Below are 10,020 nucleotides of genomic sequence, written 5' to 3'. Positions count from 1 at the left end.
CACTACCTTCCTAGCTTCGAGGGGAAACCTATCAGTGGTGGCGTACTTTTGAGTTGGACAGTCCGGCAGAGGCAGCTTCCCTTACATGGACTCAATTCTCGGATATGTTTTTGAGAGAGTATGTCCCTCAGAGCCTCAGGGACGCATGACGTGTAGTGTTTAAGCAATTGCGCCAGGGTACTATGACTGTTTCATAGTATGCTATACATTTTAATGACTTGGCTAGACATGCACCGGCCTTGGTTTCTACAGTTCGAGAGAGGGTTTGCAGGTTTATTGAGGGGCTCATTCCTATTAGGTCCAGCATGGCCCGGGAGTTAGAGATGGATATCGCGTATCAACAGGTGGTGAGTATTGCTAGGAGAGTAGAGGGCATGCTTGCTCAAGATAGGGAGGAGAGAGAGGCCATGACGTCTCGAGAGTCAGGCCATTATTCTGGTGATCGTACCCCACATGCAGTTTGTCATGGTAGGGGCTATGAAGTCGCCCCGTTCATTCAGCTCTTCCAGCCGCTAGTGGTATTCTAGCTCCTCCTAGACCTCAGGAGCCTTATTATGCACTTCCAATATCTAGTGTGCCTCCTGCATGGGGTGCTTTCAGTGGTCAGTCCAACAGACCTGGCCCGAGCCAGTCACAACCGCCACGCCTTTCTAGAGCTTGTTATGAGTGTAGCGACACTAGCCATATAGTGAGGGATTGTCCCAGGCTTAGGAGAGGTGCACCTCCACAGACTTCTCAGCCACAACGTGCTCCATAAGGTTCCCAGGCTATGATTACAGCACCAGCTGCCACTCCACATGCTTAGCCAGCTAGAGGTGGAGGTCGGGAAGGTAGAGGTCGCCCTAGAAAGGGAGGCCAGGCCAGATATTATGCCTTTCCTACTCGTACAGAGGTTGTTTCTTCTGATTCTATTATTACATGTATTGTTCCAGTCTACCATAAAGATGCATCGGTTCTATTCGATCCAGGCTCCACTTATTCCTATGTGTCCTCTTGTTTTGTCCCGTATTTGTGCATATCTCGGGATTCTTTGAGTTCCTCTATTTATGTGTCTACTCCTGTGGGATATTCTCTTATTGTGGATCGTGTTTATCGGTCATGTTTGATTGCTTTTAGTGGTGTTGAGACCATAGCTGATTTATTATTGCTCTGCATGGTAGATTTTGATGTTATCTTGGGCATGGACTGGTTGTTGCCCCATTATGCTATTCTTGATTGTCATGCCAAGACCGCGACGCTGGCTATGCCATGTTTACCATGATTAGAGTGGAGGGGTACTTTAGATTACATTCCCAGTAGAGTTATTTCATTTCTTAAAGCTTAGCAAATGGTTGAGAAGGGGTGTGACGCGTATCTAGCTTATGTGAGAGATGTCAGTATTGATACCCCTACAGTTGACTCAGTCCCAGTAGTGAGGGATTTCCCTGATGTGTTTCCAGCTAATCTTTTGGGCATACCACCGGACAGAGATATTGATTTTGGCATTGATTTGTTGCCAGGCACTCAGCCCATCTCTATTCCTCCTTATCGTATGGCCCTCCTATGTTGAAGGAGTTGGAGGAACAGTTACAGGAATTACTTGATAAGGGCTTTATTCGGCCCAGTGTGTCACCTTGGGGTGCTCCTGTCTTGTTTGTAAAGAAAAAAGGATGGTTCTACGCATATGTGCATTAATTATCGCTAGTTGAACAAAGTTATAGTGAAGAGCCGATATTCTTTGCCTCGTATTGATGACCTATTTGATCAGTTACAGGGTGCTCGAGTGTTTTCAAAGATTGATTTGCATTCATGTTATCATCAGTTGAAGATTCGGGAGCCAGATAACCCGAAGACTATTTTCATGACTCGATATGGTCATTACCAATTCCTTGTTATGTCATTGGGGTTGACCAATACCCCATAAACATTTATGCATTTGATGCACAGTGTATTCCGGCCTTATCTTGACTCATTCGTCATTGTCTTTATTAATGACATTCTGGTGCACTCCCAGAGTCGGGAGGATTATGAGCAGCACCTGAGGACAGTGCTTCAGACCTTGAGTGAAAAGAAATTATATGCAAAGTTCTCAAAATGTGAGTTCTGGTTGGATTCCGTGGCATTTCTGGGTCATGTAGTTTCGAGTGAAGGGATCAAGGTGGATCCGGAGAAGGTGGAAGCATTGCAGAGTTGGCCCAGGCCATCCTCAACTACAGAGATCCGGAGTTTTCTTGGTTTGGTGGGTTATTACCGTTGATTTATTGAGGAATTCTCATCTATTACAGTACCTATGACCAGGCTGACCTAGAAGGGTGCTCCGTTCAGGTGGACGGAGGAGTGTGAGGAAATATTTCAAAAGCTCAAGATAGCTTTGACTACAGTCCCAGTATTGATACTGTCTATTGGTTCAGGGTCTTATACAGTCTATTGTGATGCGTCGCAAGGTAGCCTCGGCGAAATGTTGATGCAGGACTGTAAGGTGATTGCCTACGCGTCCAGGCAGCTGAAGGTGCATGAAAAGAACTATCATGTCCACGACCTTGAGTTAGCTGCTATTGTTCATACCTTGAAGATTTGGAGACACTACTTGTACGGTGTCCCTTGTGAGATCTATACTGATCACCGGCATTTGCAACATCTATTTAAGCAGAAGGATCTTAATTTATGTCAGAGGAGGTAGTTAGAGCTGCTTAAGGACTATGCTATCACTATTTTGTACCACCCGGGGAAGGCCAATATGGTGGATGATGCCTTGAGTTGTCGGACAAAGAGTTTGGGGAGCTTGGCTTTTCTACCAGAGAGGCCCATGGTATTGGATGTTCAGGCCTTAGCCAGCCAGTTTGTGAGATTGGATATTTCGGAGCCTAGTCGAGTATTGGCTTGTATGGTTTCCTGGTCTTCTCTTTATGATCGTATCAGGGAGAGTTAGTATGATGACCCCCATCTATTTGTCCTTAAGGACACGGTCCAGCACGGTGATGCTAAGGAGGTCACTATTAGGGATAATGGTGCTTTGAGGATGCAGGGCAGGCTATGTGTGCCTAATGTAGATGGTTTGCATGAGTTGATTCTTCAGGAGGCTCATAGCTCGCGGTACTCTATTCATCCGGGTGCTACGAAGATCTATTAGGACTTAAGCAGCATTATTGGTGGCATAGAATGAAGAAATACATAGTGGAATATGTTGCTCGGTGTCTAAATTGATAGCAGGTGAAGTATGAGCATCAGCGACCGGGTGGATTGCTTCAGAAGTTAGAGATTCCCAAGTGGAAATGGGAGTGCATCGCTATGGATTTCGTTGCTGGACTCCCACGGACTCAGTGTAAGTTTGATGCAGTTTGGGTGATTGTAGATAGGCTGACCAAGTCGGCTCATTTTCTTCCTGTGATGACTACCTATTCTTCCGAGCAGTTGGCTCGAGTTTATATCCATGAGATTGTCAGACTTCATGGCGTGCCGGCATCTATCATCTCTGACCAGGTCACAGAGTTTACATCACGGTTCTAGAGAGCTGTACAGTATGAGTTGGGTACTCGAGTGGAGTTGAGCACATCATTTAAACCCCAGATGGACAGACAGTCCGAGCGCACTATTCAGATTCTTGAGGGTATGCTCTGTGCGTGTGTGATGGAGTTTGGAGGTTCTTGGGATCAGTTCTTGCCACTTGCGGAGATTGCTTAAAACAATAGTTATCAGTCTAACATTCAGATGACACCATATGAGGCTCTGTATAGTACACGGTGTCGGTTCCTAGTGGTTTGGTTCGAACCGGGCAAGACTAGATTATTGGGCACAGACCTGGTTCAGGAAGCTTTGGAGAAAGTTAAGGTGATTTAGGATAGACTTCGCACAGCCCAGTCTAGACAAAAGAGTTATGCGGACCGGAAGGTTCACGATGTTTCATTTATGGTTGGGGAGCGGGATTGCGGCGTGTTGGGAAAGTTGCTTATGAGCTTGCCTTACCTCTCAGCCTAACAGGAGTTCATCCGGTATTTCATGTTTCGATGCTCCGGAGGTATCACGGTGATCCATCTCACGTGTTGGATTTCAGTTCAGTCCAGTTGGACAAGGATCTAACCTATGTTGAGGAGCCAGTGGCTATTGTGGACAAGCAAGTTCACAAGCTGAAGTCAAAGAACATTGCATCAGTGAAGGTTCAGTGGACGGGTCAACCGGTCGAGGAGGCGACTTGGGAGACCGAGCAGGATATGTGCAGTCGTTATCCTCATCTTTTCACCACTTTAGGTATGTCTCTATGCTAGTTCGAGGATGAACGAATTTTTTAAGAGGGGGAGGATATAACGACTCGGCTGGTTGTCTTGAGAATTAACGCCCCTATCCCCTATTAATTGCTTCCCCGTATCTTTTTCTACTATTGTGACATGTCGGGATGATTTGTTTTGAGTTTCGGAGTGTTTTAAGACACTTAGTCCCTAAATGAGAGCTTAAGTCTTAGAATTTGGACCGTAGTCGGAACAGTGTGAAGATAGTTCCGTCGATTCCGTAAGCTCTGTTGGGTAATTTTTGGCTTAGGGGCGTATCCGGATTGTGTTTTGGAGGTCCGTAGCATTTAGGCTTGAAATGGTGAAAGTCGAATTTTTGGAGTTTTGGGCCGGTAATGGAATTTTTGATATTGGGTTCGAAATCCTATTCCGAAAGTTGGAATAGGTCCGTAGTGTTGAATATGACTTGTGTGAAAATTTGGGATCAATCGGACGTGGTTTGATAGGTTTCGACATTGGGTGTGGAAATTTGAAGTTTCAAGTTTATTAAGTTTGAATTGGAGGGTGATTTGTGTTTTTAGCGTTGTTTGAGGTGATTTGAGAGCTCGACTAAGTTCGTATGGTGTTTTAGGATTGGTTGGTATGTTTGGTTGAGGTCTCGGAGGCCTCGGGTGAGTTTCGGGGGCTTAACGGATTGGTTTTAGACTTATGCAAATTGCTGAATTTACTGCACCTGGTGTTTTCGCACCTACGCACTTTGGGCCGCAGAAGCGGCTGTAGAACCGCAGAAGAAGAAATGGGAAGGAGGTCTAGGATCGCAGGTACGATGGGAGTTCCGCATCTGCGATGGCTGCAGGTGCGAGAGAAGGAACCGCAAGAGTGGGCTGGGACCATAGAAGCGGACAAGGGTCCGCAGGTGCGCACACGCCGGTGCGACCTCTTGATCGTAGATGCGGATGAGGTGCTTTAATTGAAAAACCGTACATGCGATGGGAATTCCGTAGGTGCATGACCGCAGATGCGATCTTTTGCCCGCAGGTATGATAATCGCTAGGGAGAAAAGGGCAGATTCGATGGTTTGAAATTCATTTCAAAAACGATTTAGTGCTCGGAGGGAGGCAATTTTTCGAGAGTATTTCAGAGGAAATCATTGGGTAACGATTTCTAATCCTATTTTGATCATATTTCATTAATCCATATTTGTTTTCTCCATTTAATTAATGAATTTGAGTGAGGTAGTTGGGAAATTGGGTGAAAAAGTTCCCCAACAAAAAACCTGAGATTTGAGTGGGATTTAGGCGTCGGATTTGGATGATTTTTGCACGAGTGATCTCATGAATAAATGGGTGTTCTTATTGGTAATTTTTACCCGATTCCGATACGTGGGCCCAGGGAGGATTTTTGGGCGTTTTTCTATTCTCTTTACTTAGCTTTGATTTCATTAGCTAAATTAGTTGTTTGTAACTATATTTATGTTATGTAATTGATTTGGCTAGATTTGGGCCATTCAGAGCCGGATATTCGTGGAAAGAGCATTATTTCGGATTGATTTGAGCTTGGTTCGAGGTAAGTGGCTTACCTAACCTTGTGGGGGGGAACTGCCCTTAGGATTTGATACTATTGATATATGAGCGCCGTGTACGTGAGGTGACGAGTGAGTACACTGGCTATTTGTTGAAAACCCCATTTTCATTAAGAAAATATCTTTTCCCCTTTAATTGAGCAATACCAGTATATGTAATTATCCTGTTTAGTTTAGGAAAGCATGCCTACGTGCCTTAACTGCTTATCTGAACTCTGTACAGCATGTGTTTAGTAAGATTTCATGTTCTTCCTTGACTTGGATTTAGCCTAAAGTGTGTGGTTTCTTGCTATAGTTGTTATCCCTGTTTGGTTGAGCTGGATATTTACTTTGGGACTACAGAATGGTATTCCGGGAGATCCCCCAGCACATTATATTTACTTTGGGACTACAGAATGGTATTCCAGGAGATCCCCCTGCACATTTACGTGTTGAAGTACGGGACGGTATCCCGGGAAACCCCTTGTTGCTATAACTGTGTTCTGAGCTGTTGGCTTTCGTTGAATTTTATTCCTGTTAAATTTTCGTACTTATTTCACTGTAATACTTGTTTTCTGTCTTATTTTATTATATTTATACCAGTAAGGCCCTGACCTGATCTCATTACTACTCGACCGAGGTTAGGCTTGGCACTTACTGGGTACCGTTGTGGTGTACTCATGCCCTTTTCTGCACATGTTTTTCGTGTGCAGATCCAGGTACGTCTTACCAGCCACATCACTAGTGAGACGAGCCAGCTGTAGCAAGGTATATCTGCCGCGTCCGTAGACCTCAAAATCCCTACTATTCCACCCCATGTCAATCCTTCTTGTATTAACCTCTGGAGTATGGGAGTACTGTGTCTTTCTTTAGTTTGTGACTTATGACATTCCGGGTTTTGGCAGAGTTTATGTATTGTTTGGAAATGATTATTGTATATGTCGAGCGGCATCGCATTCCTTATTTAAATTTACTTATTAGTTGATAGCTTTTATGTTTTCGCTCCTTTTTTTTTCCGCAATGTTAAGCTTACCTAGTCGTAATCATAGAGACTAGGTACCGTCACGACGGTTCACGGAGGAAGAACTAGGATCGTGACAATATATGCATTTCAAACGCCTACTAACTACTTCAATGTGATTTCTCAAATGCTCAATACTTACCTTACCAACTTTTTCAAAGACTATTTTGTTAGATCTTCAGAATGTCTTGTTACCCCTTCTATCAATGTCACTTTCTAAGTCAAAAGCCTAAAAAGGATTTGCTCATATTCTGAATTGCAACAATAAAAAGTAAAAAATTTCATCTCAAGATTCTTGTATCCAACCAACTAATTCATGCTTTTCAAGTTGCAAATATCCAAACTAGTAGTAAAATAAATAATTATAGTTATGTTTCATTGCGCACACAATATATGATGAATTTTCTATATTTTTTGGAATTTTTACGCAAATACCCGGGATATCTATTGTTTATTTTATTAGTCATATACATATATTATATATTTATTATATGTAATTATATACATATAATACATAAATTTTGCATATATTATACCTTAACTGACTATTATTAGGTTAAGTGGTTGGGTGAGCGGTTATTTGAATTAATTCTTCTATTTTTTTCAAAATACATTTACATTTTTTTCTTGTGTTTTCTTGCACCCTTGATTGTTATAGTTCACATAAAACAAGAAAATGTCATTTAAATCATTAATCCATCATATTTCCTTTTCAAACTTTACCATTAAAAGGAGCAACAAAGATTGTCGAAAAATTAACTTAAATCGTGCTCACCTAAAGAAATAATCAAAAGATATATAATATTTGTATACTTAGTGTATAATTTATGTATATTAACCAGCTTATGTAAATACTATTTATCGAAGAACTAAATGTGTAACTTCCTCTAGATTGTAAATGCTAAGGCCATGATACAAGCACAACCAGTTGCGCCTAAAGTCCCGTAAGTACCAAAATAATATGTTCAACCTTTAATTTATTACTTAAAATTTTACTTATTACTTAAAATTTTACCAATATAACATCGACATGTCTCATAATTCATATTCTACCTCTAATATAAATCACCTAATTGACCATTATAATCTGGTAAGTTAATTGTAACAACATTGAACTTCTCACTACATTTATAAGAATCACTGATTACAACTCTCAAGTTACTGAATTACAATGAAAACTACTGAAATAACAAGTAACTAAGGATAGAGATAAGAATTGGGATGAGAAGATAGAAGGAGATGAGATGCCAAAAGAGTCGGGATGAGAAATACAGGGTTGTCTTGGCACATAATTCAACATGCCTACTGATAGCGGTACCCTATATTACTTAATCAGCATGGATCACAGATTAATCTTTGTGAATGAATGGCCCAATTGCTTCTTCTCGGCGCAATGTCTATTTGCGTGTCATCCTTGTTGGTGTTCATGTTGAGTTGGGGCGATTCACAACATTAATTCTTGTAAAATCAGCAAAACTAACCAGGTGTCTGTAAATGTAATGTCAACAAGTCATATCAGTACTTCATTAGCATGACATTAACTGTGAGTCAATTCACTAATTTGGAAACCTATCCGCTCCCCATTGAGTCCGGAATTCAATTGTGGTTCTTTTGGATTCAAAATACATAAATAGGTAGAAAAAGAAAGATGACATTTTTCTATATAGTGCCAAAATACTCAGCGCTATACATTAACGTTAACTGTGCCGTTAATGTATAGTGCCAAGTATTTTGGCACTATACTGAAAAAGCTGACACGCCCAGATATAGCGCCAAAATACTCGGCGCTATACCCTTTTTTAAAAATCGTATCGCCTTCTTCATCGTCGTTCTGGTTCTTCTTCCTCAATATTTTACTCCTTCTTCTTCTTGGTCCTCCCTCCCATACCGGCTGCCCCACTATTTAAAAAAAAATTCTGGGTCCCCTCGTCACATAAAAGGTGAAGAACGTAAGTCCCACATTCGAGTAGAGCTTCGTATTATTGTTGATTCACACTTCCGGAGTCAAAATTTCAATCTATTTGCTTTCCGAAAATTCTAAATCGAGGTATTTCGGTTTATTTTAAGTTGAAACTTTTATAATAATGCATATTATTTGATTTGTATGTGTTCTATTTCGGTTTGTATTTTTTTTTTGAAACTAGCATGTTAAATTTATCCGGATTTAATATTAGTGTTTTATAAAAAAATATAAATTTGTCTGTTAATATCCTAATTTATATATATGTGTTTTCATGCCGTTTTGTGTTTTATTTGCAATTAAATTTATTTGTTGTTTATGTTTAGTTTAGATTATTTTTTTAGCGTAGTAAAATCTAGACCTTTTTAGCGTAGTAAAACGTAAACCCTTTTACCGTAGTAAAATTTAGAGCGTTATAGCGTAGTAATGTGTAGTATTTTAGTTTAGAATTCCTTTTGTTTAAGTATCTTATACTGGTAGTTGAAAATGCAAACTTTGTACAATTAAGTTAATAATTGTATCAACACACATAATTAGTAATTTGTACATTTAAGTTATTAAAAAATATGAATTTAAATTATAAAAAAATACATAATTATTAATGATAGTTTGGTGCCACTGGCCCTCAAAATATCGAGCCCGGAACCCATAGATATATATATATATATATATATATATATATATATATATATATATATATATAATTTGTACAATTAAGTTATTAAAAAATATGAATTTACAGTTGATGACATGGATGCGACTATACATCCCGGCCCTCGGACATTGGATCTATTAGCCCTACAGCCCCAGCATAGATCCGAGTATATATGGGACGGACAGTTGCTTACGCAGACTTTCCGGGCCAGGAGAGTGGATCTATTGTGGGAGTTTTTGAGTCCTCCCCGCGTTCTACATCCCCGCGTGGTCCATTACCTGGAGGAGATGGGATTATATAGGATTATTAGGATTGGCCGGATACAGCTCGACTATGCTTTGATCACGGCCTTGATTGAGCGGTGGTGACCGTAGACGCACACTTTCCATCTGCCCATCGGTGAGGCCGCCATCACACTCCAGGACGCTGAGATTTTATATGGCATGTCCGCTGATGGCTTGTCAGTTTTACTACCTGCGACCATGAGATATTATTCGCGGCAGGCATATTAGGATATGCTGCACATGCTCACGGGTTTCATGCCGGAGGACGAGGAGGTAGCGTCTGGGTCCAGTCGTATGCAGTTGGTCCCCATTAGAGACCACCTGGTGCAGATCCACC

The sequence above is a fragment of the Nicotiana sylvestris genome, chromosome 9 (assembly GCF_000393655.2).
Source record: "Nicotiana sylvestris chromosome 9, ASM39365v2, whole genome shotgun sequence".
In the NCBI taxonomy this organism is placed as follows: Eukaryota; Viridiplantae; Streptophyta; class Magnoliopsida; order Solanales; family Solanaceae; genus Nicotiana; species Nicotiana sylvestris.
Note: the sequence above shows the minus strand (reverse complement) of the source record.